At 37.9% G+C, this 26,982-nt stretch overlaps 1 pseudogene; it reads left to right on the top strand.

Moving 5' to 3' along the window:
• The first annotated feature begins 882 nt into the window (after positions 1-882).
• LOC126713216 (protein root UVB sensitive 4-like) lies at positions 883-24,033 on the top strand (annotated as a pseudogene).
• The last annotated feature ends 2,949 nt before the right edge of the window (positions 24,034-26,982 follow it).

Raw genomic sequence — 26,982 nt, 5'->3', positions numbered from 1 at the left:
TTTTTTGAAATGCAACCAAACACATAGAAATATTTTCCTTTTCCGGAAATTAGCATTTCCGAAAAATATGTATTTTCCGGAAAACGTTTTACAGCAACTGCTAATTTCCGGAAAATATGTATTTTCCAAAAAACGTTTTACAGCAACCAAACACAGCCAAAAATACAAAGAAACAAAAGTAGCATTATTGCAAGCAGCATACTAGCTATAAGCTAATCCAAGTTACCAAGGATAAGACAACTCTCCTTAGTATGCTTGGAAAGAAGTATTAAATCATTTGGGACATGTTTGGCACCAATATCGATGGCATTTTGACAACAACCATTACATCATGAACATCAGTGTAAACCTATATTCGTAGGATCCCATATAAACATATCCATTTAGGATCCCGGATACATATAAGCAAAAGCAACTGCACGTTTCTTCCTATTCACCTAATTAATACAAAATATTTGTAGGTGCAAGTGATAATATCTTTAAGAAAAAAAAAGTAATAAAATATTCATTTATTATGTTGCACAAGTGGTACGATATGAATCACACTCTTTGTCATATCCGTTGGTAATTTATTTATTAAAAATTATAGTGCCATTGGTATTTTCCTAATTTAAATCTTGAAAAACAAGTTAAAAAATCACAATAAAAAAATCTATATAAAATTTAAAGAATTATTAATAAAATAACAAGAATTTACCAATTTTGGTTTAATTTTTTTTTTTTTTTTTTGGAGTTAAACTTATATGATATTTCTTATAAGTAAATATTGTTTAACTAAACTCAAATTGTTTATTAAACAAAAAACACCATAAACCCAAATTATCCAAAAATTTGGCGCGAAATTGAATAAATTTTATATTTTTATTTTTGCGTTAAAGGCGGCAAAAGTGTTTCTTATAAGTTCACAATGCCTAAACTACCCTCTAATTAAGTATTTGCTTTACTAAATTATGAAACAAACCCACCCCATGTCTATACTCTATACTCTCTCAAAGACTCAACACCAGTAGTCTCTTCTTATTTTGGCGCCGCTATCGTGAATGAATCCTTGCCTTCATATAATCTCAGGTAACCATTTCTTTCTTTTCTTGTAAATTGGGTTTGATGCTTAGTTTATTTACGTGATACACGTGGCTTCAATAATTGTTCGTTCGTGCTCTCTAGTGTCGTGTGTGTGCCGTTAATTAGTTTGTGAGGTAGCTCTCTATTTGTTCTGTGCTCTGTGGAAATTTTTATTTGGTTTGATTTTGTTGATTTAAGTTACCGTTCATAATCATTGTATTTGTGGGAGAGAGTTATTTGGCTGTATTGGAGTGAATTGGTTTATGTGGGAGTGCGAGTGAAAAATTTCTTCGTCCTCGCGGCCTTTGGATGTAGGCTATTGCCGAGCCACGTAAATTCTTGGTAATCTCATTTGTGTGATTGTGTCTATTTTTCTTTTGGGTTTTCTTCTTTTATTTGTTTGGAGATTTGATTATTGGGAAGAATTATGACGAGTGAGTTCTGTGACTCCTCTACAAAACCTTTCGCAGTTAGGACCGTGGTTTCTAATGCCAAATTTGAATTAGAGAAATTTGATGGAACAAAAAATTTCGGCATGTGGCTATGCAAAGTTATGGATGTATTGGTTCAACAAGAGTTGGATATTGCTTTGAAAGACAAGCCTGAAGGGATGTCAGATAAATATTGGGAAAAGATCAATCGACAAGCTTGCAGCAACATCCGCTTGTATTTGGCTGAGGATTAGAAGTATTTTGTTATGAGGGAGATGAAGGCTAAAGAGTTGTGGAAGAAATTGGAGGACCAGTACAAGACCAAGAGTGTGAGGAAGCGGCAGTATTTGAAGATGAAGCTCTTCCGTTTCCAGTACCGCAGAGATATTTCTATGTCTGAGCACTTGAATAATTATAACAAAATACTTACTGATTTGCAAAACTTAGATGTTGATATTAGTGATGAGGATAAAGCTTTCTTTCTCTTGAACTCACTGCCGGATACTTATGATAATCTGATTACTACATTGCTGTATGGAAAGGATGAGATTAAATTTGATGATGTGACCAATGCTTTGGCTAATAATGAGTATAATAAGAAAGCTAAGCAGGGCCATAGGGATGCATTTAGAGGCATGTCTAATAATAAGAAAGTTGGGAAAGATGAGTGTGCCTATTGTCACAATAAGGGGCATTGGAAGAAAGATTGTCCTCTTTTGAGGAATAAGGACAAGAAGGATTCCAATGCAAATGTATTATTGTAGTACGTAGTAGTGATGAGGATTCTGATTTTGCATCGATTGGTTCATCATTTGTTTTCCATTCAAATGAGTGGACTATGGATTCTGCTTGTACCTTTCATGTCTCCCAATAGGGAATTGTTTTACAACCTTGACGAGTTAGAATGTGGTTCAGTTTTCATGGGTAATGATCAAACTTGTGAGATTTTGGGGATGGGTAAAATCAAGTTGAAGTTGCATGATGGAATAGTTTGTTTTTTGAATGAAGTTTGATATGTACCAGACTTGAAGAAGAATCTCATCTCAGTTGGTTTTTAGAATCCAAGGGTTTCAATATTATTATTGGGAATGGAACTTTGAAGGTATTATATGGTTCTTTGGTAGTGATGATGGGCACATGTCAAAGGAACATGACTTTCGTCAAAGGGAGTAAAGTCATAGGTGGAGTAACCACAGTTTTTGATATAATTGGGGAGGTTGATTCGTATACTTCTTGACTTTTGGGACATGCTGGTGAGAATGATTTGCATGGGCTTGGGAAGCAAGACTTGTTAAAGGGTATCAACACCTACAAATTAGAATTTCATGAGCATTGTATTTTGGAGAGCAAACTAAAGTCAAGGTTGGCATAGGAGTTCGTCAAACAATAGGAATGCTTGACTATGTGCACACAAATGGGTGGGGGCTTGCTAGAAAAGCATCATGTTGTTAGTTTCGTTGGGATTGCAAATAATCCAATTGGCATGATGACTAATCCAGTTCCATTGCACAAGTTGAAGCATTGCTTGGACTTGATTGGTGTTTATGATTTGAATTAGCCTTTAGGGGTTTTGTAGGAGGTGATGGAGGAGTTTCGTGTCGGAGATATCTTGGGGTGATTCGGCACCATCTTCACAGGCATTTGGTGCCTATTAGAACATTTGGAGGTAGCTTTGGGTGATTTTAACTTTGCTTTTGGTTGAGCTCTAATTTGGTCTCGGCAATTGAGACATTTGTGTCTTGTTAGAAGTTTTGCCTAGGTGGAGAGAAATTTGATTAAATTTGGTGGCCTGCAAATTTTGTTTGTGATGCTTGATCGAATTAAAGCCAAGGTGGAGATTTGTTAACATGTGGCTTGAATGATTGTTTGTCTTCCTGTGCATGACTATAGCATTGTTGTGTTTTGCTCTTTTTGAAGAGAAAGCTGTGTCACACCTTTGGTTTTTGGTTTGTGCTCTTTAGTTTGGTGTGTCGTAAATTAGCTTGTGAGGTAGCTCTCTATTTGGTTTGTGCTTTGTGGCAGTTTGTATTTGTCTTGGTTTGTTGATTTAGTTAGAGGGAAAACTCTATAAGGGTGCTATGCAGAAAATTTAATGTAGAGAAAAATTACTCTTTGTATTAGGTGCAGCCCCTAATCTTTTTAATTGTGAGAGAGTTATTTGGGTGTATTGGGGTTTTGGGTTATGTGAGAGTGCCTTTACATCATCTTTGTATTCTCCAAATTTGTTAGTGAAAATTTCCTTTGTTGTCACCCATGGACATAGGCTATTGCTGAACTGCATAAATTGTTGTTGTTCTTGACGTAGGACAACCACACTATTTCAATGGAACAAGTAAACCACAAAATAAACTCTAGGAGTTAGCACCTCAGCACCAAGCAAAAACTGAAACACACGTTTGTTTTTTTTTTTTAATTCTCAAAAATTGTCTTACAATAATTAGAAAAAGTGATTAAATAGCTAACAATAAAAATGCATAAAAAAACCCTAATTATTAAATGCTCAGGCTTGCTTAGTCTCAAGCCCAATAACTAATAGGCTCCATCCATAAGGCCACAGGTTGGGCCGTCTTCTTTTTGCTCTTCCTCCTATACGTGTGTGTAATTGGTGGCTTGTACCTCGTGTCCGCACCAACTCCCTCCGGGTGAGAAGAACTCGACCCCGTCGAGTGGAAATCTAAAGAGCTTTGATAATACTCCAACAAGTCAGGATCCAGTCGCTGTAGCTCATCTCGAGTAATCCATGTGCAATCAGAATCTGGTCGCCCTTGCCACCGGTCCATACAACACAATCGTGGACAACCACTTGAAAGCAAAACCACCAAAAGAGCAAGCTAGCTAAAGATGATAGTACCTTTCAAGTTTTTGCCCCAGAGATCTTGAACAAGCCCAAACCAGCCCCTGCAATCCGTATATTCCTGCAAGCCCCACATGAGTTTTTCACCCCCAAGCCAATAGAGAAGCCAGTAGTGCCTCCCAAGCCGGTGACCACCTTCCTTGCCCGCCTTTGATCACAGAACCCACAACCCACAAACCACAAAAAAAAAAAAGAAAAAAAAAAGAAGGAAAGGTGACCCACGCAAGCCCACCAGCCGCCGAAACCCATAGATCAACACTTAGCTGCTACTGGCCCATCAGCCACTTGCCGCCGACGCCATCACCGCCGCTGAGGACATCGACTACCGCTGAGGACATCGACCACCTCCATGTCTCGCCGCCGCTATCTTCCTTGTCAATGTTGGCACCCCTATCGTCGCACCGCCATAGTCGCCGGTCCCTAGCATCGCAAGTCCATCGCCAGTCTCTTTTAGTTTCTGTGGTCTTTCTTTTTAGTCCGTGGTTTGAGTTCCTTTTAGAGTCTGTACTTTGAGTTTCTTTTAAGTCCATGTTTGTAGTTTCTTTTAAGTCCGTTTGAATTTCTTTTAAGTTCGTGTCTGTAGTGTCTTAAAGCAGCAGTGTATTTTATTATTTTTGCAAAAAAAATTAAAAATTAAAAAAAAAAAATCAAAGGGAAAGAAAAGAAAGAAAGTATTGTTACTGTGACAGCCCATTGCATGTATTTGGCCTTTAAATTGTTCATCCACAGGTACACTTGTCCAAGTAAGATCCATTCACTTGAGGACCCAAGCCCGTGACTATCTAGTGCAATAAGTTGGCCACTGACTAGGGTACAACTCTTACTCTCTTTTTGGTGGGTTCAATTTTGTCTCATTGAAAGATATTATCTTTATATTTTTTATGTGCATATCCCACTATACCCCACTGGCCTACCCATTTTGTGCTCAAGTTAGTTATTTTATTATTTGTGCTTTCTTTTAGTACACATTCTAAAATTCCAAAAAAAAAAAAAAACCAATTTCTTTGAAATATCTGATTCTCATTATTAATTGTGGAGCTTATTGGAAATTGACTTTTATTTGGGCTATCTCTCAATATTGTGAACACTGTCACTACTTGACTACAATTTATTCCTTTGATTCATTTATAATCTCTACATGTACTCTTGCTTGACCTTAATTTTACATTAAGAATTGGTTACTTGAACTTTTGTGAATTTCAATTGCATTCATAAATATAGTGTGCATGCATGTAGTGGTCGCATCATGTCAAACTCTGAACATCAATTCACTTCCGAGCCTAGGCCCTCCTTAGAGCAAACCATAGAAGACCTAGCAAAAAGTGTCCATAATTTACTGGATAGGGTTGAGCGAATTGAAGCATCTCAAAGAGAGAATATTAACCATGAAGGAGATAATATGCTTAGGCAAAATAACCATAGTTACTTTAATAGGGCTCCAAACTTTGAACATGATCACTATAATCATAATGGCCCTAGGGATTATGATGATAGGATTTTCAAGGAAAAGATAGAAGTACCCACCTTTGATGGCTACCTAGACCCATGGGTTTTCACTGATTGGTTGCGTCAGATGGAGAAATTCTTTGACTACTACCATCGGGCTGAGAATAAGAAAGTGAGGTATGCTAGGATGAAGTTAATTGGAAGAGCTGACTTTTTCTAGGAAGACATTGAAGATACCCTTAGGCGACGGCATGAGCCCCCCATTACTGATTGGCTTGAGATAAAGGATGCACTCTCAAGGAATTATCTTCCTCCAACTTATAAGAGCTCTCTCCTTGAGGAATGAGATTGCCTAAAGCAAGGCACTGCTCTTGTGGCTGAATATATAAAGAAGTTCAAGAGGCGAATTCGAATTGTCGAGAAAGAGGTTGTCACACTCAATAGGTTCAAGAAAGGTTTAAATGCTAACTTACTAGGCGAGATTATCACCCAAGGAGTCACTACCTTAAGAGAAGCATATGGCCTTGCTAGGAATTGTGAATTAGCATCCAAATCTATCTTTTGGCGACGTTCTGAGCTCCGGAGTGTTCCCACCAACCCTCAACCTTTTGGTAGCAAATCTAGACTTGCCTTACTCCCTAAGGTCAACCCCAATAGCACCCCAATAGAAAAAGAGGACAAGGGAAAAGGTGTGGTCAATGAGCCTTCAAGATTAGGCTCTCGCCTTCAATGCTTCAAATGCAATGGGGTTGGACACATTGCTACTAGATGTCCCTCTAGGACCCTTGTCATTCAAGAGGATGATGAAAAGGTAGAAGATGTTGAAGAGTTGGTGTATGATCCAAATGTTGAAGAAACCCAAGATGTTGAGGCAAAATGGGAAGATAATCCTAGCTACCTCGCATGCATTAGAGCCATTTCTTCCCAGGTTGATGACTTCAAGGACTTTGGTGTCCCTAGAGTGAATGTGGTAAGGTGTGCTTTGACAGAGCAGAGAGACACTGATGATTGGCGAAGGAGTGCCATTTTCCAAACTTACATTAAGTGTGGAGACAAAACTTGCAAAGTTATTATAAATAGTGGGAGTTGCATTAATGTGGTGTCCTCTAACGTTGTTTCCCGCCTAGGCTTGAAATTGACCCTTCACCCCAACCCATATAAAGTTCCTTGGGTGGATACTTCCTCCATAGCCATAAAAGAAAGATGTGTTGTCCCACTTCAATTCCTCACCTACAAGGCCAAAATATGGTGTGACGTAATTCCCAAGGATGTAGGGCATATTATCTTAGGTAGGCCTTGGCTTTATGATTTGGATGTCACCTTTCATGGGCGATCCAATTCTTGCTCATTTATGTTTGAAGGTAAGAAGATTGTGCTCAATCTTTTGAAACCCAAGCCAATCGACATGAGCAAGAAGACAGAAGCACCAAAGGCAAAAGACCTGAACATCATAAGCCCAAAGGCCTTTGAAAGGGTAGCAATTCAAGAATCCATTGTGTTTGTCTTAATTGCTAGGAAACTTCATGGGGAGACTCGTGAGGAGCAACTTGAAGAAGTGAAGTCAGTGCTTCAGGAATTTAAGGATGTTTTCCTTGAGGAACTCCTCGATCATTTACCGCCCATGCGTGACATACAACATGCCATAGATTTTGTGCCCGGAGTGACCCTACCTAACTTGCCTCACTATAAGATGAGCCTTGCAGAGCATGCCGAGTTGCAAAGGCAAGTAGAAGAACTACTTAGGAAGGGTTTTGTTTGTGAAAGCATGAGTTCTTGTGTAGTCCCTGTACTCTTAACTCCAAAGAAAGATGGAACTTGGAGGATGTGTATTGATAGTCGTGCCATCAACAAGATCATTGTGAAATATCGTTTTCCTATCCCACGGTTGGATGACATGTTGGATATGATGGTTGGAGCAACAATCTTCTCCAAGATAGACTTGAAAAGTGACTATCATCAAATTAGGGTTTGTTCTGGTGATGAGTGGAAAACTGCCTTGAAGATGAAGGATGGTTTATATGAGTGGATGGTCATGCCTTTTGGATTGTCCAATGCTCTTAGTACCTTTATGAGAGTGATGACTCAAGTGCTCAAGCCTTTTATGGGGAAATTCTTGGTTGTGTACTTTGATGACATCCTTATCTATAGTAAGTCTAGGGAGCAACACTTAGACCACCTAACTCAAGTTTGTACTACCCTTAGGAAGGAGAGTTTATATGGCAACCTCAAGAAGTGCTCTTTCTTCACGGATAGAGTCGTCTTCCTAGGTTTCATAGTATCGTTTGAGGGAGTTTCTGCCGACCTCCAAAAGGTTCAAGCGATTGTGGAGTGGCCCAAGCCCAAAAATATCCATGAAATTTGAAGCTTTCATGGGCTCACTTCCTTTTATCGCCGATTCATCAAGGGATTTAGTACCATTATGTCCCCCATCACTGACTGCATGAAACAAGGGGAGTTTGTTTGGACTAAAGCTGCTTCTAAGGCTTTCAATGAGGTAAAACAAAAGCTGACTGAGGCACCTATCATGCGTCTCTCTGATTTTACCAAGCCTTTTGAAGTGGAATGTGATGCCTCAAGTATTGATATAGGGGGAGTACTTAGTCAAGAGTGCCACCCAATTGCTTATTTCAGTGAGAAGTTGAATGACGCTAAGCAAAAGTACTCCACATATGACAGAGTTTTATGCCATTATTCGAGCTTTTTGGCATTGGCGCCATTACCTGTTGTCTCGAGAATTTGTTATCTGCTTTGATCATGAAGCTTTGCGCCATCTCCATTCCTAAAAGAAGCTGAATTTTAGGCACAGTAGTTGGGTTGAATTTTTGCAACGCTACTACTTTGTGGTGAAACATAAGGCAGGAGTTGAGAATAAGGCTACTGATGCACTAAGTCGAAGGGTGTCTTTGCTATTTGTCATGAGTGTTAAGGTTATTAGGTTTGAATGACTCAAGGATGATTATGAGTCATGCCCAGATTTTGGGGAGCTCTACACTAGCCTAAGTAATGCCCATACAACACAACCATAAACAACTACTTGAAAACAAAACCATCAAAAAGAGCAAGTTAGCCAAAGATGATAGTACCTTTCAAGTTTTTGCCCCATGAGATCTTGAACAAGCCCAAACCAGCCCCTGCAATCCGTATATTCCCCCAAGCCCCATATGAGTTTTTCATCCCCAAGCCAATAGAGAAGCCAATAGTGCCTCCCAAGTCGGTGACCACCATTTGTGTCCGCCTCTGATCATAGAACCCACAATCCACAAACCACAAAAAAAAACGAGGAAAGGTGACCCACGCAAGCCGACCAGCTGCCAATACCCATAGATCAGCACTTAGCTGCCACCGACCCATCAACCACCTGCCGCTGACACCATCACCGCCGCTGAGGACGTCAACCACCTCCATGTCTTGCTGTCGCTGTCTTCCTCGTCAATGCCCACGCCCCATCGTTGTGCTGCCACAGTCGCCGGTCCCTAGCACCGCAAGCCCATTGCTGAGCAATTTTTTTTTTAGAGATTCTATTCTCTTTTAGTTTCTGTGGTCTTTCTTTTTAGTCTGTGGTTTGAGTTCCTTTTAGAGTCTGTACTTTGAGTTTCTTTAAGTCCGTGTCTGTAGTTTCTTTTAAGTCCGTTTGAATTTCTTTTAAGTCTGTGCCTGTAGTTTCTTAAAGCAGCAGTGTATTTTATTTTTTTGCAAAAAAAAAAAAAAAAAAGGGAAAAGAGAGAAATTATTGTTACTGTGACAGCCTATTGTATGTATTGGGCCTTAAATTGTTCTCCACAGGTCCATTTGTTCAAGTTAGATCCATTCACTTGAGGAGCCAAGCCCGTGATTATCTAGTGCGATAAGTTGGCCATTGACTAGGGTACAACTCTTACTCTTTTTTGATGGGTTCAATTTTGTCTCATTGAAAAATATTATCTTTATATTTTTTATGTGCATATCCCCACCATACCCCATTGGCCTACCCATTTTGTGCTCAAGTTAGCTATTTTATTATTTGTGCTTTCTTTCTGTACCCATTCTAAAATTCTCCAAAAAAAAAAAAAAAAAAAAACCAATTTCTTTGAAATATCCGATTCTCATTATTAATTGTGGAGCTTATTGGAATTTGACTTTTATTTGGACTATCTCTCAATATTGTGAACACTGTTGCTACTTGACTGCAATTTATTCCTTTGATTCATTGATCTAGTCTCTACATGCACTCTTGCTTGACCTTAATTTTACATTGAGAATTGATTACTTGAACTTCTGTGAATCTCAACTACATTCATAAATATAGTGTTGCATGCATCTACATAGTGGTCGCATCATGTCAAACCCTGAACATCAATCCACTTCTGAGCCTAGGCCCTCCTTAGAGCAAACCATAGAAGACCTAGCAAAAGTATCCATAATTTACTAGATAGGGTTGAGCGAATTGAAGCATCTCAAAGAGAGACCATTAACCATGAAGGAGATAACATGCTGAGGCAGAATAACCACGATTACCTTAATAGGGCTCCAAACTTTGAACATGATCACTATAATCACAATGGCTCTAGGGATTATGATGATAGAATGTCCAAGGAAAAGATAGAAGCACCCACCTTTGATGGTTGCCTCGACCCATGAGTTTTCACTGATTGGTTGCGTTAAATGGAAAAATTCTTTGACTATTACCATTGGGTTGAGAATAAGAAAGTGAGGTATGCCAGGATGAAGTTAATTGGAAGAGCCGACCTTTTCTCGGAAGACCTTGAGGAAACCCTTAGGCGACAACGTGAGCCCCCCATTATTGATTGCCTTGAGATAAAGGATGCACTCTCGAGGAATTATCTTCCTCGAACTTATAGGAGCTCCTTCCTTGAGGAATGGGATCGCCTAAAGCAAGGCATTGCTTCTGTGGCTGAATATATAGAGAAGTTTAAGGAGTTCAAGAGGCGAATTCAAATAGTCGAGGAAGAGGTTGTCACGCTCAATAGGTTCAAGAAAGGTTTAAAATGCTAACCTACTAGGCGAGATTATCACCTGAGGAGTCACTACCTTAAGAGAAGTATATGACTTCGTTAGGAATTGTGAATTAGCATCCAAATTTATCTTTTGGCAACGTTCTGAGCTCTGGAGTATTCCCACCAACCCTCAACTTTTTGATAGCAGATCTAGACTTGCCTTACCCCCTAAGGTCAACCCTAATAGCACCCTAATAGAAAAAGAGGACAAGGGAAAAGGTGTGGTCAATGAGCCTTCAAAATTAGGCTTTCGCCTCCAATGCTTCAAATGCAATGGGGTTGGACACATCGCAGCTAGGTGTTCCTCTAGGGCCCTTGTCATTCAAGAGGATAATGAAAATGTTGAAAATGTTGAGGAGCTATTGTATGATCCAATTGTTGAAGAAACCCAAGATGTTGAGGCAGAATGGGAAGATGATCCTAGCTATCTCGCATGCATTAGAGCCATCTCTCCCTAGGTTGATGACTTTAAGGACTTTGGTGTCCTTAGAGTGAATGTGGTGACGTGTGCTTTGGCAGAGCAAAGGGACACTGATGATTGGCGAAAGAGTGCCATCTTCCAAACTTACACTAAGTGTGGGGACAACTTGCAAGGTTATTATAGATAGTGGAAGTTGCATTAATGCGGTGTCCTTTAATGTTGTCTCCTGCCTAGGCTTGAAACTGACCCCACACCCTAACCCATATAAAGTTTCTTGGGTGGATACTCCTCCATAGCCATTAAAGAAAGATGTGTTGTCCCACTTCAATTCCTCACCTACAAGGCTGAAATATGGTGTGACGTAATTCCCATGGATGTAGGGCATATTATCTTAGGTAGGCTTTGGCTTTATGATTTGGATGTCACCCTTCATGGGCGATTCAATTCTTGCTCATTTATATTTGAAGGTAAGAAGATTGTGCTCAATCCTTTGAGACCCAAGCCAATCAACATGAGCAAGAAGATAGAGGCACCAAAGGCGAAAGGCCTGAACATCATAAGCCCAACGGCATTTGAAAAGGTAGCAATTCAAGAATCTATTGTGTTTGTCTTAGTTGCCAAGGAACTTCATGGAGAGACCCGTGAGGAGTAACCTGAAGAAGTGAAGTTAGTTCTCTAGGAATTTAAGAATGTTTTCCCTGGGGAACTCCCCGATCATCTACCGCCCATGCGTGACATATAACACGCCATAGATTTTGTGCCCGGAGCGACCTTACCTAACCTGCTTCACTATAGGATGAGTCTTGCAAAGCATGTCGAGTTGCAAAGGCAAGTAGAAGAACTACTTAGGACGGATTTTGTTTGTGAAAGCATGAGTTCTTGTGCAGTCCCTGCACTCTTAACTCCAAAGAAAGATGAAATTTGGAGGATGTGTGCTGATAGTCGTGCTATCAACAAGATCACTGTGAAATATCGTTTTCTTATCCCTCGGTTGGATGACATGTTGGATATGATGGTTGAAGCAATGATCTTCTCCAAGATAGACTTGAAAAGCGGCTATCATCAAATTAGGGTTCGTTCTGGTGATGAGTGGAAAATTGCCTTCAAGAAGAAGGATGGTTTATATGAGTGGATGGTCATACCTTTCGGATTGTCCAATGCCCCTAGTACCTTTATGAGAGTGATGACTCAAGTGCTCAAGCCTTTTATGGGAAAATTCTTGGTTATGTACTTTGATGACATCCTTATCTATAGTAAGTCTAGGGAGCAACACTTAGACCACCTAACTAAAGTTTGTACTACCCTTAGGAAGGAGAGTTTATATGGCAACCTCAAGAAGTGCTCTTTCTTCATGGATAGAGTCTTCTTCCTAGGTTTCATAGTATTCTTTGATGGAGTTTTTGCCGACCCCCAAAAGGTTCAAGCGAATGTGGATTGGTTCGAGCCCAAAAATATTCATGAAATTCAAAGCTTTCATGGGCTCACTTCCTTTTATTGTCGATTTATCAAGGAGTTTAGTACCATTATGTCCCCTATCACTGATTGCATGAAACAAAGGGAGTTTGTTTGGACTAAAGCTGCTTCTAAGGCTTTTAATGAGGTAAAGCAAAAAATGATTGAGACACCTGTCATGCGTCTCCCTGATTTTACCAAGCCTTTTGAGGTGGAGTGTGATGCCTCAGGTATTGGTATAGGCGGAGTACTTTGTCAAGAGCGCCACCCGATTGCTTATTTCAGTGAGAAGTTGAATGATGCTAAGCAAAAGTACTCCACATATGACAAAGAGTTTTATGCCATTATTCGAGCTCTTTGGCATTGGTGCCATTACTTGTTGTCTCGAGAATTTGTTATCTACTCTGATCATGAAGCTTTGCGCCATCTCCATTCCTAAAAGAAACTGAATTTTAGGCACAGTAGTTGGGTTGAATTTCTGCAACGCTACTACTTTGTGGTGAAACATAGGGCAGGAGTTGAGAATAAGGTTGCTGATGCACTAAGTCGAAGGGTGTCTTTGCTATCTGTCATGAGTGTTAAGGTTATTGGGTTTAAACGACTTAAGGATGAATATGAGTCATGCCCAGATTTTGGGGAGCTCTACACTAGCCTAAGTAATGCCTCACGGCCAATCCTAGATGATTAAACCTTTTAAGATGGTTACTTGTTCAAAGCCAACAAGTTATGTATCCCTCGGTCTTCAGTGAGAGATTTCCTAGTTTGGGAGATACATGCGGGAGGCCTTGTAGGTCGTTTTGGCCGAGACAAAACAATTGAGGAAGTGGAACGTCAATTCTATTGGCCTGGTCTTAAGAGGGGCGTTGCCAAGATAGTTGGTTAATGTCGTACATGTCAACTAGCCAAACATTGCAAGCAAAACACTGGCCTGTACACGCCTATACTTGTGCCAGGTCGCCCGTGGCAGGATGTGAGTATGAACTTTGTGTTAGGTTTGCCTCGCACTTTTAGGAAGCATGATTCCATTTTTGTAATTGTTGATCGCTTCTCTAAGATGACTCATTTCCTACCATGTTCTAAGACCTCTGATGTTTCTAAGATTGCAAAGCTCTACTTTGATGAGATTGTCAAACTTTATGGTCTTCCTAAAACCATAGTGTCTGATGGGGATGTTCGCTTCATGAGTTATTTTCGGAAGACCTTGTGGCATTTAGTGGGCACCAAATTGAAATTTTCCACAGCATTTCATTCTCAAATTCATGGTCAAACTGAGGTGGTTAACCATAGTCTAGGCAACCTCCTTCGGTGTCTAGTGGGTGAAGCCAATCGGAATTGGGATTTAATTCTTCGTGTAGCCCACCTTGCATATAATAGCTCTGTCAATAGGTCTATAGCCGCTAGTCCTTTTGAGGTTGTGCATGGATATACACCTAGGAAGCCCTTAGATCTTTTGCCCATGTCCCCACATGTTAGGATTTTTGAATCTGCTAAGACATATGCACGACATATTCATGATTTGCATAATGAGATTCGCAAAAAAATTCAGGCAAGTAATTCTCAATATAAAATTCATGTTGACATTCATCGGCGTCATGCAGAGTTTCAGGTAGGAGATTATGTCATGATTCGGATTCACGGTTTCCCTCTAGGACCGTTAAGAAATTGCAGGCTCGTAGTGCTGGACCATTCAAGGTATTGAAACGAATGGGCCCAAATGCATATGCCATTGACCTTCCTTACGATTATGGTATTAGCTCCTCCTTTAATATTGAGGATCTAGTTGCTTATAAAAGCCTCAAAGCTATTCCTGATACCCCTTTTGATGAGTCTTTGCCTAATCCTATTGATGCCCTATGGGGGGCTTATGCCGTCGCCTAAGGGTATCCTCAAGGTCTTCCCAAAAAAGGTCGGCTCTTCCAATTAACTTCATCCTGGCATACCTCACTTTCTTATTCTCAATCCAATGGTAGTAGTCAAAGAATTTCTCTATCTGATGTAACCAATCAGTGAAAACCCATGGGTCTAGGCAGCCATCAAAGGTGGGTGCTTCTATCTTTTCCTTGAACATCCTATCATCATAATCCCTAGGGCCATTGTGATTATAGTGATCAAGTTCAAAGTTTGGAGCCCTATTAAAGTAATCGTGATTATTTTGCCTAAGCATGTTATCTCCTTCATGGTTAATGGTCTCTCTTTGAGATGCTTCAATTCGCTCAACCATATCCAATAAATTATGGACACTTTTTGCTAGGTCTTCTATGATTTGCTCTAAGGAGGGCCTAGGCTCGGAAGTGGATTGATGTTCAGAGTTTGACATGATGCGACCACTATGCAGATGCAGGCACACTATATTTATGAATGCAATTGAGATTCACAAAAGTTCAAGTAACCAATTCTTAATGTAAAATTAAGGTCAAACAAGAGTGCATGTAGAGATTATATCAATGAATTAAAGGAATAAATTGCAGTCAAATAGTGATAGTGTTCACAATATTAAGAGATAGCCCAAATAAAAGTCAATTTCCAATAAGCTCCACAATTAATAATGAGAATCAAATATTTCAAAGAAATTGGTTTTTTATTTATTTTTTTATAATGGGTACTAAAAGAAAGCACAAATAATGAAATAGCTAACTTAAGCACAAAATGGGTAGGCCAGTGGGGTATGGTGGGATATGCACATAAAAAATATAAAGATAATATTTTTCAATGAGACAAAATTGAACCCACCAAAAAGAGAGTAAGAGTTGTACCCTGGTCAGTGGCCAACTTGTTGCACTAGATAGTCACGGGCTTTGGTCCTCAAGTGAATGGAGGAAAAGTGTACCTGTGGATGAACAATTTAAAGGCCCAATACACGCAATGGGCTGTCACAGTAACAATACTTTCTTTCCCTTTGAATTTTTTTTTTTTTTTGCAAAAATAATAAAATATATTGCTTCTTTAAGACACTATAGACATAGACTTAAAAGAAATTCAAACGGACTTAAAAAGAAACTCAAAGTACAGACTCTAAAAGGAACTCAAACCATGGACTAAAAAGAAAGACCACAGAAACTAAAAGAGACCGGTGATGGGCTTGCGGTGCTAGGGACCGACAACTGTGGCGGTGTGACGATGGGGGCGCCAGCATTGACGAGGAAGACAGCAGTGGCGAGACATGGAGGTGGTCAACGTCCTCAGCGGTGGTGATGGCGTCGGCGGCAGCTAAGTGTTGATCTGTGGGTTTCGGTAGATGGTGGGCTTGCATGGGTCACCTTTCCTTTTTTTTTTTTTTTGGTGGTTTGTGGGTTGTGGGTTCTGTGATCTGAGGTGGTCACAGGCTTAGGAGGCGCTATTGGCTTCTTTGTTGGCTTGGGGATGGGAAACTCATGTGGGGCTTGCGGGAATATACGGATTACAGGGGCTGGTTTGGGCTTGTTCAAGATCTCATGGGGCAAAAACTTGAAAGGTACTGTCATCTTTGGCTAGTTTGCTCTTTTGATGGTTTTGCTTTCAAGTGGTTGTCTACGGTTGTGTTGTATGGACCGGAAGTTTGCTCTGATACCAAAACTGACGTAGGACAACAACACTATTTCAATGGAACAAGGAAACCACAAAATAAACCCTAGGAGTTAGCACCTAAGGGTTGCTTGGAGTCAGCACCAAGCAAAAACTGAAACACATGTTTTTTTTTTTTTTTTAATAATTCTCAAAAACTGTCTTACAATAATCAGAAAAAGTGTTTAAAATAGTTAACAATAAAAATGCATAAAAAAACCCTAATTATTAAATGCTTGGGCTTGCTTAGTCTCAAGCCCAATAACTAATAGGCTCCATCCATAAGGCCGCAACTTGGGCCGTCTTCTTTTTGCTTTTCCTCCTATACGTGTGTGTAATTGGGGGGTGTGTGTAATTGGGGGCTTGTACCTCGTGTCCGCACCAATTCTCTTGTGTGATTGTGTCTACTTTTCTTTCATATTTTCTTTGTTCCTTTTATTTGCTTGGAGATCTTTCTAAAGCCTATAATATTTCACAATCAATCTTGGCATTTGAGCTTCTGATTTTACAACAAAAAGTGGATTTGGACTTTGGAGTTTTCATTCCGTAACCAATTATTATCTTCATTACTTGTGTGAGTTCCTTAACTGGTCTGATGTATCAGTTCAGTTCTTTTGAAAATTCCAAACAAATAATATTTGGTCATTTTTTATGTTATGCTGTATTGAGATTGATAGTTGTTGGAGGCTATAGGTTACATGAAACAGGCAGTGGGGAAGATAAGGTGGTATTAAATATTTTGTACATGATGTGCTTTATCTATCTTTTGTCTACTATCTTGGTTCTTCATTGGTTAAGAAGGAAATACATGTTTCAGCTTTTGCTGATAAAATTTGAGTAATATGTTTCATGAACAGCTAACTTTATTTGTGGATTCAGTGTTATCTCACGAAAAGTAATTGGTATAAAATCTTTAGTGCATGATGTGGTTTCATTTAACATGCTTTATCTATCTTTTGTCTTCTATCTTGATTCTTCATTGGTTAAGAAGGAAATACAAGTTTCAGCTTTTGCTGATAAAATTTGAGTAATATGTTTCATGAACGGCTAACTTTATTTGTGGATTTAGTGTTATCTCACGAAAAGTAATTGATACCTTGATTTCCTTGAGCAATAATATATCATATTGGCAAGGGAGCAGGGCACTGGTTGATCAGAGTGTTGTGGGTAACAAATTTGTTTCCATAGAATTTAAATTGAGATGAAGTTCCTTGTCTTCTCTTGTTTGGGTTGTTTGCTAAGAGGTTTCCATTCGGTAAAACTAGGCTGTCTCCCTTTTCTCCTGCGAAATCTAATTAGGCTTATTGGGCTATTGCTATATTTTTTTTGATGTGATACACCTCACATACTATATGAACATGATTGATGCCACTGGTATCATGTGAAATTGATCACTTTGGTTGTTTTCCTGTTATGTTTTGTTATTGTAGATAATCTGGAATTAGGTGGTCTAGGTTAAGAAGGATGATGTTTTATGTTTGGATGAGTCTATAATCTCATTAGATTGAAAATATAAAATTTTTTAAATGTCTATTTGTCTCCTTTTTGGGGTTGGCCGTCCATGATGCAACTAGATTTCAAGGCATATCAAATCAAATCAAAGCAAATTACAATCCCATTTAAATGATTTCATGTTAATGTGATATATTGGTGGGGCTGTGGAGCATGCATATACCTGTTCATACCAGTTGAATTTACTGCCCTATGAAAAACAACCCTTTATTTGAGCTGGTTTACACTCATAATGAGTAGGAATCGCCAATGGCCTTTAGGCCAGTTGGCAACTGGGGCCAGGCCCCTATTGTGTTCTTGTATTGTGGTTCTATCCCCCACAATTACCTAGCAAAAAATAAAAAACAATAATCATTTGTGGATATTGTTGGCTGTGAACATTTTAATGTATTATTATAAGGCCTTTTCATTTGTGGATTACAAACATTTTCTTTAATTTTAATTTCTATGTTAAACTATTTTTAATGTAGTGGTTAGTGTTTTTGACTCTTCAATCATCTTTGGAATTAAGAATAAAGAATTTATTCCCGTATATCATTAAAGTTGTTTGGAATGATAGAAGTAAATGGTTTGGAAGGTTTATAACTTCAAATGCTTGTTAAATTGACCTATAGCACTAACGTGTTTTCTTCCTTGGTCTTGACTTTTTAATCATCCACCTAAGGCTCACCTTGTTCCTTTTTTGTTTGCATTGTTTTTTTTTAGTGAATTCCTTTGATTGTTCTTGAAAATTGGACTTTTGATATATCATAGGGTTGAGCTTCTCTATGGCAATACTTTTTTGTATTTTGTCTTATATAATTAGTGAAATCAAACTATTGTGCTACATGGTCAGCACTGATGCATTTGGCAATTGTCTGAGTCATTTGCATAGAGGATGGAAGTGAGCCAAAAGAATAGATGGACAAGAAGCCACCTTTTGGAATGGGTAGTACTGGGAAAAAAAAAGGTGTGTTGATTTCAATAGTTAATATTTCACTTTGTTTAAAGATAAAATCAGAAAACTAAAACAAACAAGTTCTTGATATAGCACAACCTACTAAAATTTTGAAAATAATACACACACACATATTAAATTGACCTCGTACTTAGGTTTCTATTGTTCAATGCTTGAAAATTGATTTATTCTAGTAATTTATATAAGCAGCCACTCAATTAACTTCTCTGATGATACCTTTTTATTTTTTATTTTTCCCTCCAGCTATGTGCAGTACATAGTAGGCAATGAGTATACTGTAATACATGGTAAGATAACCTCATAAACCACAACCATTAGAAGAAAAACACTGAGTTTTGGCAGGAAAGTATTGCCCCAAATTGTAAAACTAAGTTCACGCCCTCAATTCTCTCATGCAATCCACTTTCTACACAGCCTACAATTCCCACCATTTTCCACCTCCATGGAAATCTCTGGAACCCAATTGCATAACCAGGAAATCAATTCCTTATTATAAACCCCAAAACCGATTCAAAACCCTAACCCTAACCAATTCATTGAGAATCCTGCTCGGCTATGAACCCGAGGAAGACATTGAACTATTAACAAGATCCAAACCCAAACCTGCCCCTCCAAGTCGACTCCCGGTGGTGATTCGGAGGTCTGGTAGTGTTTCTAGGTACTTCTGGGATGGGAATCATTTGCAATTGGTTTGTGTGGATGGGGGTGTGTCATCATTTTCGTTTGATTTTGATGATGGGTTTCGGAAAATGTTCAGACTTTGTAGTTCAGCTGTTCAGGATTTCTTTATTCCAAAGCAAGTTAGTGGAAATTACAAGGACTATGTGAAGTGGAAGCTTTTACACCAGGTTTTCAGTTCTGCACTCCAGGTGCTTGCCACTCAGGTAATAAAATTTTGCATTACAATATTAAATATATATATATATATATATATTGGGGTTGAATAATTGTATTGAAATTTAAAGGTAATGGTGTGGATTAAGTGTTATCTTTTGGGCTAATTGTGCATATATGGTGCCTTGAGCTCAAATGTGATTGTTTGTATAGAATTTTTATGATTATGGTGTAAAGGTGTTGTTGGAATATGTTTATATTTAGAGAAATAGTTTAAACCTCTTTAGTTATGCGTTTGAACTGAACTTAAAAGCTTTGATGGATGCTTGTTGATATACATTGAGTAATAAGTCTTTTGAATTATAGAAACAATTCAGATATTGTGTTTATCAGGTTTGGTGAGTTTGAGAATATTCACCAAGTCATATAGAAAGTTATAAGTGTTTTATTGAAACTCTGCTCAGTGCTCTCTCCCAAACCCTTTTACTGTTGAGATGAAGACTTGCTATGTGTGGTTTCTAAGTATTTTTAGAATGTACTGATATCAGGCAATGTTACGAGCTATAGGAATTGGGTACTCTCGTTCACTTCCCTCTGCTGCTGCCCTTAACTGGGTCTTGAAGGATGGACTTGGACGGCTAAGTAGGTGCATCTAGACTGCTGGCCTAGCATCTGCTTTTGATACCAATTTGAAGGTATGACTTCTATTCCATTAGAATTCAGTTAAAATGTTCTATATAATTGGTTTTATATATATAAGCCTCTTTATTGGCAGTTATTGTTGAACTGCAAGATGGGAAAACTTGTTTGTATTCTCTAGAATTTGAAATCTATAGCTTTGGCAGATCATTTATTTTTTGTTATCCTGTCTGAAGAGAGTTAGGTTCTCAGCATCTGTCATGTTCAGTTTAAGCATTGGAGTGGAGCTGCTGACTCCTGTCTTTCCTCAGTACTTTTTGCTTCTTGCATCTGTTGCCAACATTGCCAAACAAATAAGCCTTGCATCCTACCTAGCAACTAATGTAAGTATTTAGACCTCAAGGCTCAAGCCCTTTTCTTGTAACTAGAATTGTCATATCTTCAAAAAAAAATTCTGTTGATTGCTATCATATTACTTGCTGGAGCCGGGAACAGTAGATGTTACAGTGTCACATAACTTAAAAAAAAAAAAAAAAAAAAACCCTTTTCTTTGCTAAAATTTTCTCAGGTTAATGCTTTGTTATATTTCCAATAATATTCCTCTGTATTTGCTGTTGCTTTATTTCCTTTTTTGGTACTAATTTGGAGTCAAAGAATAGTCTAAATGCTATAAGCTTGACGACAGATGTGGCCATAAAAAAATTATGGCTACTTTTTGAGAGTCCATGCTACATTCAAGGAAAACATTGCACCATTAGATACCCTATCTCTTGCAATAAAATGAATCAAATGAGTGTCAAGATCGGGAAAAGGGAAAAAATTGAAGTACCAATAATAAAAAAAGCATAAAGAATATTGTTGTCTTGAAAAGAACATCAATATTATTAAAGAAGTGGACCAAAGTCTATTTTAAAGATAACTCAAAATTTTCAGCAGTTTCAGGCCATGTTTAGAGATATTATTACTTAAAACATTAAATATGTATAAGGCAGCCTGTTGTTCTATCAAAGGTATTCTTGTATTGATCATTTGTTTTCAACCTCAGAAGTTGAAAAATACTTGTTAATGCTTTGCTATTTTCTTCAAACAGAAACAACTTTTCTTCAAACTTAAATTTCTAACAACAGTATGGCGGGTTTACAGCTTGATTTAAGACATACTTGGATAAATCTTTACTGACTTACCTGCTTCATAATTAATCAAGAGACTACTGTGCTTTGGAAAGCATTTTTGCTTGTAACAGAATATTCCAGCTTTTTATATGTAGTTTTAATGTTGTTACTTTGTTTAAGCAGACAGCTATTCGCCGAAGCTTTGCAATATCAGATAACCTTGGTGAAGTTTCTGCAAAGGCACAGGTCTGTTATAATTTTCCCTAGCATGTTTTGTTTTTCTTTGATAACATGGAATTATATCCTAATTTTTGGTATGGGTTTCAGATTCAAACAGTCTGCTTTGATAACCTTGGCCTTTTGGTTGCTGCTATTCTGAATATATTACTGAAGAACAATCAAAGGTTTTCTTCCCATTTGTATTTTTGAACTCACTATATTGTTAAATTAAATCTTATTATGAGTTAGAAACCAAGTAATATTAAAACCTTCACATGGGTGTGACTGTCTGCTTATACTTTTGCTAAACTATATTATAACATCCTGCCTCATTGGTATGTTATCAGTTAGGTACTGATAATGATTATATTGACTTCCATTGGCTTGTCACTAAAGGTTCTCATTCATACTATGGAAGTAAAATCTTGAAATTGAAAATTGCTGTCTTAAATTTGAGTAAGATTAATTAATAAAATTATAAAACGTGAATGGTACCTATTTTTATTTATAGGAGAAACAATGTTACATGTTATTTTTACCTGTGCTTGGCATGTGTACCATATTTGTTATAGAAAATTTTGCTTCCATGGTTTCCTGACTTTTCAATGTTTTCATAATGTTGAAGCTTGCAAGCAGGTTTACCTTTTGTTATATACCTCATTTTCTCAGCAGTTGACCTTTTCGGAATATATCAGGGGCTTAAGCATGTCCATCTGCAGACACTAACAAAGGTGGGTTAGTGTTAGTAAGTTTTATAAGACCGGGGAGTGTTTAAGTGATTGAATTGACTGGTTACATTAATGTGTTTTTGCTTTTGGGAAACTTCGTAGGTACACAGGATTCTGTCCTCCATCTGTGCTATATACATGACCCACACCCATTATTTATCCAGATTTTTTGCTCAGTGGGCCAGTTTTAGACAGCTGGAACTTATTAGTAGAATTTTCTGTCCACGTTAGATTAAAGACATTTAATAGCTAATTATCCTGTCATATTCAAATGCCTTTGCTTTACTCGTTGGCTTTTCATTTTGCTTACACATAAGATAAGTGTTCGACTGCATTTGCTACATCCCTGGTTTTAGGATGAAAGGTTTCTTCAGTCACTGCTCCTAGGTTCAATTTGATTTTGCTTCCTAAGGCTCACACTAAATAGCCTCCTTCATGTTACAAATCATAATATGCACCCAGACACGTGGGCTCAAGTAGTGGGTAAAAAGAACAGGGGGAAAGGCTATGATCCTTCCGTGGACAATTTTGCTTTCAGAAAATTTACAACATATGTGTTAATACTTTTTTTCTTCGTAAAATTACGAAGCTCATGATCTGACTGTAACCTCACTTTTATGTTCAGGATAGACTTGAGATCATACTAAATATTTGGATTGAGTCAGGATATGTGCCTTCACCTGCAGAAGTGAGTAAAGAGGAAGGAATTGATTTTTTGTGGAGCAAAGGTGAGGTCTCACTACTGTGTTTCTCTGGCTGTGTATAATGCTATGATATATACTGCTATAGAATTTAGTGCACATCAATAGTGAAGCTTATACCCAATTATTGCGGTTTGAGTCAGACAAAACAATATGGCCCATCAGAATAGGGTGCTTAAATCCGAAGGATCAGATACCCAAGTTGTCGATGATGGCAATGCAATATTCAAGTGGTGAGGATTATTACTTTATATGCATGGAGATCTTCTGCAAAGGAGCAAAAAGAACTAAGCAGGTGAGTATATCAGGGAACTTATGACCTAGGCTGTCACATAGTTAATCATGGAGCACCATACCTATAGAGATGTTCTCACAAATTCATTTTCTTTTGTCCCCTTATTTATGAACTTGTAGCATGGTATACTTCTTTGTCTACGGGAAGGGGCTTGCACTGTAGATATTATCATGGGTTTGTTGCAGGTAACTGGATTTTTTTTTAAGAGCTTTGATATTTGATTGTGTAAAACGCACACCATTACCATTTCATTAATTTATTTACCATTGCTGGTTGAATGGAAACCTAGTCTATGGCTAATTTCCCTTTATGTACTTTAAATAATCTTACACTTGGTGTAATTTGTAATAATATATATGTTGTTTAGGCATGCTACGTCCGTAAGGCCCTCCTTGTGAGCAGTTGGGAAAACATTCTTGGAGTTGGTGACTCGCTTGATTTTGTTCTCAATGAATGGTTCAAAGTGATCGAGGATAGCGAGTGATGTGCCCAAAGGGATTTGTCTCTGTTGAATGAACAAATGTTGGGACTTGGTTGGGCTGCTAAAAACGTTTTGTTAAGCACAGAGGAGCAGGCTAGATACAGTTTCGTAGATGACTGAAGATTTTAGAGTTTTTTCTTAGATTGGCGGCTACTCCTTTATACCATAGGAGAGGTTTTGGGGATGAAGCTTAATTTATTGCTAAGTGCATAAGCCATTGTAACACTTCGTTTATATATATATATACGCAGCTATCATCTGTTGTAATCATATGTTTTTTTTTGAGAAACCTGTTGTAATCATATGTAAAAGAGCAAAGAATAAGAAAATTTTGCCTCTTTAGTGGGGAGATTACCGCCCGCCTATTTTGACACCTTAAATTGAACATATGCATTAAGATTTAAGTTAGCAAAAAAAAAAAAAAAAATCGAGATTTTAATTTGGTCCAAGCTTTTGGAAGCTATAGTAAAAATTTCAAAAAGTTAAAAAAAAAAATTATATATATATATAGACACAATTTTTTTATTTTTTATGCAAGATAGAATTTCTACTCTACTCTAATCTAAGAGTTTGTTTGATTGGAGGAGTGGAAAAGTGGGAGGATAGAAAATATTTAGTTTTCCCTCATGTGCGTTTGGTTGGAGGGGTGGAAAAGCGGAAGGGTGGAAAACTCTTTTGTTTGGTTGAAAAGAAAAATGAGAGGATAGAAAATATAGTTTATATAAATTAACTATTATACCTTTGTTACATAATAGGTAAGAAATAGGTTTATTTGTAGTTATTAAATAATATAAAATTTACCAACAATTATATTTTTCAATGAGAAGTGTTACATCCACAACATTTTTCGCAATATTTTCACAACAAAATTTATGTGGAAAGTTACTAGTTTTAATTTGAACCCACCATTGAAATTATTTTTTTACTCACCAATATTAACTAATAATAATTTGTTACTAAAATTTATTGTGAAAATATTATGGTAACATTTCTCAATTAGGATTTTTTATTCATTATATTATTTCCCATTTTCCCAACCTTCATTTCATCCATACGGTTTTTTTTTTTTTTTTTCCTCCACACGTTGTCCTTCCTTATCCCTATCCCCCTTCTTTTTTATCTTCTTCCTCATTCAGCACAGCTCTCATTCTCTCTTTTTTCTCCAGCGCTCTCTTTCTGTTTGTTTTTTTATTTTTATTTTTATTTTTTTATTTGACTCCAGCCGTCCAGCGCTCTCATTCTCCAAATAGTGGAAAACACTGTTTTTCTTAGCATTTTCGCATTTTCCTTCCTATGTTTTCCATCCCTCCTAAATTCACCCCAACCAAACACAGTGTAATTGTATATTTGTGTGAGTTTCCTTTTTGGAGACTTGAACTCTAGCCCTTACCCTCCTACATCCCACAAGCACTTATACTTATAGAGTGACCAACGCGCCAAGGGTGTGCGGTGGTCATGAAATTTTTATTGTTATTTTTAATATAGAAAGAGGTAAATGAAAAAAAAAAAAAAAAAGATTAATCACACGGGAATGATCTGTAACTAGAGAACGATATAGGAGGGTATCATTGGACTTGATGCTATTTACTATTAAAAAAAAAATACTTAGTTATTATTTGGAATCAATTCATTTGATTTTTCACTAATTAATTTATTTTTGTTCAAAGTGAATTAAAGTATATTTATATTTGAAAATGGAAAGAGTGAGGTTTTATAAAAATCTACAAAAATAAAAGAATAATGTTAGAGATACAATCTATTTTACAATTTTTTTTTACAAATTACTGATGTAGTGAATAATTATTAATAAATGAAAAAGTGATATTAATAGTAGGTTTAGATGAAAACTAATAAGAGATTTGTCACATTAACATTTTGTAAAAATATTGTAAAATAGTTTGTGACTATAGTATTACTGTAAATAAAATAAGCTAAAAAATTAAACAAAAAAAGATTGTGACAAACAAACTCTGATAATAACACTACATATTATCATAAAATCACTCAACAACTCATGCATTGCGCACAAAGTTTAATAAAATATGATTTTATATTGTTTTCTCAACCAAAAAAAAAAGAAAGATTTTTGTAGGGACACGATTTTAGTTGACCTGATCCTTGTTGGTCAAGTCTTGGCCCAAAAAGTCCCACACAATGAATTTCTGTAGAGAATGGGCTAAAGAACTTGGTTCCAATTGGCTTATTCGGTTTGTTGCATGGACTTAGGAGACACAGAAACAAGAATAAAAGAAGGTAACAATGAAAAGAGATCCTTCTCAGATGATACAGTCTCCAACTTGATTAACGGGCACAGATTCATGCAAATAAAACCTCTACAATGTTCTCTCCTCTCTCTCCTTCTGTTTTTTCTCGTCCCCTTCTCTTGGGGGACTTTTACATATTATATAGACCCTCTTCTATCATCTGGGCTTTACACTTATTGATCATCCAAACCCTCACTTGAGCACCTGTCACATCAGACACCCTTATCAGTTCTTTGTGAGTTGCAGTGACCAAGGTGGCACTGTTCAGGGGTCTTCTCCTCATTAATGCGGCCAAGAGAGTAGCTATGGTGCATTTAATGTGATGGTGGCAGCCTTTGCTGAGATATTTGGGGTTTCCTTTCTTTTTACATGCTTGGAAGGGAGACTACAGTAGCTGGGATGCACTTTTGATCTGGATTTTTGGAACGTCCGAGGAGGAATGACTCCTCGGACGTGTTCTCTTTACCCCTGCGGGCCTGGATAGGGATTCTGGGCCACGACGTCTCCTCGGACAGATGGATCCTCGGACGGGCCCAGGACCCAGCTAGCCTATTATTCTGGGCCGGTCCCCACAATAGCCCCTCAAAACTCCAGTTTTTGATCTCCTTCTGAGGAGAAAAGCGGGGTTTTGACATTTACAAAGGATGGAACTAATGAGATCTTGGTTCGCGCGTGCGGTTAGTTGCTTTTAACGCACTACAATTTACGAGGCGCGGCCATTTACTCCAAGTAGCTTTATGTCCCCTTCATCCAACGGCGAGGCGTGGATCTGACGGCCAGCATTTTTCCTCAAATTCTTAAGCGGGAGTGGTTCTCTCTCTCTCTCTCTTGCTATATAAAGCACCAGAGAGGCTCATCTTTTCTTTTTTTTTACCTGCATATCAGAAGTCCAGAGAACTCCAGAGAACTCCAACGCTCAGAAATCTACGAGCACTTCCGTTCTTCAAATTTTCATAATCGTTTCCGCGAAGCGTCCTTCCTAAAAGAGATTTTCGAGCATCTCACTGGTCGTTTGTGAAGATACCCGTAAGTTCCGCTC

Source organism: Quercus robur, chromosome 2 (genome assembly GCF_932294415.1).
Source record: "Quercus robur chromosome 2, dhQueRobu3.1, whole genome shotgun sequence".
Classification (NCBI taxonomy): Eukaryota; Viridiplantae; Streptophyta; class Magnoliopsida; order Fagales; family Fagaceae; genus Quercus; species Quercus robur.
This window is presented reverse-complemented; position numbering and strand designations above follow the sequence as displayed.